Below are 3264 nucleotides of genomic sequence, written 5' to 3' on the forward strand. Positions count from 1 at the left end.
GTGCAAGCATCTAATTGGAAAGCTACTGTGGTCTTTAACATAATTGGTCAGTTTTGGAGATAATCATAAACTTAATTTCTGCTCCCTTCTGCATTGGTGGTTCTTAGGCAAGGCCTGGGCTTGTAACTGGAGGGTGCAGGTTTGCCAGGGGAATAACCTAGGGATACTGGTCTGGTTGAAGGTATAACCTGGAAATGCTGGTCTTGTTGGGGATTAGCCTAGATATTTAATTTCATTGGGGAGCAACTTTGAAACTAATACTAGGTACCAGCCCATTAGTTTACCTGAGTTCACACATAAGTCAGGTTCTCTAAAATGGATTCTGACCTTAAAAGATTAGGCATTTCAGCAGCCATAGAAATCCTTGCCAAAATGAATGCAAGTCATGCTCCTGCTTCAGCCTCTGACTGCTGCCACAGTAGAAGATGGTAAAGCAAGAAGCTCAACTCTTTATTCCAGACCAGACAAAAACCTGTGTGTTTATCATGTTCTATTACGATGACATTTTAAGGTATTGTGCGTGTATTTTCAAGACTAAATTAAGGACTCCTGGTGACTTTCCTGCTGAACAATGCTGGTCATAAATGATGAAAACACAGCCGGCTGAATTGACTCACATAGAAATCCTCCCAGCAGGAAAGGAAGGCCAAGGCAGGCGTTTTGCTTGTTTGTTTGCTTAGTTTGTTTTTTGATTTTGTTTTTTTGTTGTGGTATTTTTGTTTTGTTTTGTTTTTTGACAGAGTTTGCTGTTTAAAAGCTAAGATTCCTGAACTCACAGTGTTCATCATGCAGATCTTGACCTCAGAGGTCCACATGATTCTACTGCGAGGTTTAAGGCATGTACCTGAACCACTGCATGAACCATACTTTGTTTGGGTCTTTGTTTGTTTGATTGTTTTGATATTGGGTATCATTGTTTAAGAGCCCTGGCTATCCCACAAGCACCTCTGTGGACCAGTTTGTCCTACACTACGAATATCTCACTGCCTCTGTCTCTTGAGTGCAGGGATTAACATTCTGTGCCCCCTGCCCAGCTCTGGTTTAATTTTAAGACATAGCCTCACTCCACAGGCTTCACTGGTTACAAATTAATTATTTAGATAATGCTAGCCCTGAGCTCACCGAATCAGTCAACCATTAACTCCTGAGTGGAGGAAGTAAATGTGTGTGCCAACATTCCCAACATAGATCTTCTGTTTTAAGAAGATTTATTCTATGTGCAGGGTTCTTTTGCCTACAAATATACATGGGCATTCCTCACACTTCTGGTGCTGAGAAAGGTCAGAAAGGGGTTTCAGATTTTGGTGGAACTGGAGTTACAGACCTACTCAAGCATCCCTGTAGGTGACGGGAATAGAAAATTGACAGGTGCTCATTCTGGATGAACCAACTCTTCACCCCAATTCCCATTCCAGATTTCACCTCCTTGAGTAAGGCAGTTGGGCTGATCCTACCTGACATACTTTCTGTTCCCTGAGGCATCAACGGCAGCATCTCCCTCAGACCCTACTTTTATCTTTGTGTTTGTCCATTTACAAAGCAGGTTTTGTAGAGGTCCTGCTATTCTTCAGCTTACAATTTGGCTGAACATGACTGTTAACTGAGCCTCCTACCTCCAACTTTCAATTATGAGCTGAGCAGCATGCCTCATCATGTGTGATGTATAGAGAGTTGGGGAGAGGACTCCAGGTATACTGAATAGCTCCCTATCAACTGAATACATACCCATTACCCGGGCTACCATAGTAATGCAATCAAGCCATGCTACTTTTCCATCTTTTGTGTGACTGTTGCTGTAGTTTATTGACAAAGCATCCATTTCAGTCCTTGAACTCCAGTCCACATTCCTGTCTCTGTTGCAGTGTTTGCTCCCAAATCCAGTAAAAAAGAATCATTGAGTTATTTTATGTCTTTAAAAGGACATATAAAACCATGAGCTGAAGCAAAGTGGAAATGACTCTGGTCCCATGAATAAAATTCATCCAGATATGGTTATTCACAACAGTAATCCCAGCATAAGAAGGATTCTGAAGCATGAGTATTTCTAGATCTTAGACTTATAAAACAACCTTGGTTTCAGAACATGATCCAGTCACTGAAACACATTGAAAACTATGGAAACCTTAACCAAATGAAGGAACAAATCAAAACCTTGCTGTTGTATAGTTATTTAAGAAGGGTTATGTTTGTAATTATCCATGAAACTTTTTTAAGGGTGTGGTCGGGGATGGTGAGGAGTGGAGCGTATGTAACAAGTCCTTCTGATTCAACCAATGAAATTATTGAATTTTGCTCTAGAAGTAAAAGGTTTGAGATTAAATCATGAAATCCAAATCCAGTTCAAAGTTGAAGGGTATTGCTACAATAGGGAGAGTGATCAGGGAGGAGCATAACAGGGGTTCTCAGTTCCACTGAGCACGGATCAACTTTCTCTATACATCCCTGCACTAGACTCAGATCCTGAGTCATCCTGGAACAGCAAGGCATTGTGTTCATGTAGTAAAGCTGTTCAGTGCAGCACTGCCAAGCTTAATATGACCAACCGCCATGAGAAACTGCTGTAGCTGTGGTGACCTTGAGCAGTCCTTGACCTGTAGTCACAAAACAAACCAGAACTAGACATCAGATGTCAAGGTCAAATGGGTCTGCTAACAAACCCTCCTGGAGAGTAATGAAAAGCCAGACTCTCATGGGATCCTGTCCGAAGACCAATTTACTTGTCCTGAGCCATCCACCTAACTTGACGACAGCTACAGAAACATTAGAAATCCTGAAACACATTGCTGTGTTTGATACAAAGTTCTGGAAAATTTTCCAAGGCGCAGTTGCTTCTTGTGTAGCCTGGATGCAATCCTTCTTTCTTGGATCTGCCCCCTGACTCTTCCCATGGGGAAGGCTGAAGAATAAATGTTCCTTTTCTGTATTTGAAGAAAAGTCAAAGAAGTTTTTCAAAAGACTAGACCAGAATCACCAGTTTTGTGCCTGTTTCAAGTGTCTAGAGAAAATTGGAAAAATTTTTGTGAATAGGCAAGGGAGGAGGAAAGTACTGGTTTTGTCTTTGTTTTTTTCTTTTTTAAAATTTTATTTTTTAAATTTTTTTTTAGATATCTCGTGTATTTACATTTCAACTTATCAACTTTCCCCATCTACCATACCTCCTCCAGCCTCCCCGTACTTGTATGAGGATGTTCTTACTCCTTCCACCCACTCCAACCTTAACTCCCTATCATTAGTAGACATTGGAAAAATGAGCCTTCATTTTCC

The sequence above is a fragment of the Rattus norvegicus genome, chromosome 14, assembly GCF_036323735.1.
Source record: "Rattus norvegicus strain BN/NHsdMcwi chromosome 14, GRCr8, whole genome shotgun sequence".
Taxonomy (NCBI): Eukaryota; Metazoa; Chordata; class Mammalia; order Rodentia; family Muridae; genus Rattus; species Rattus norvegicus.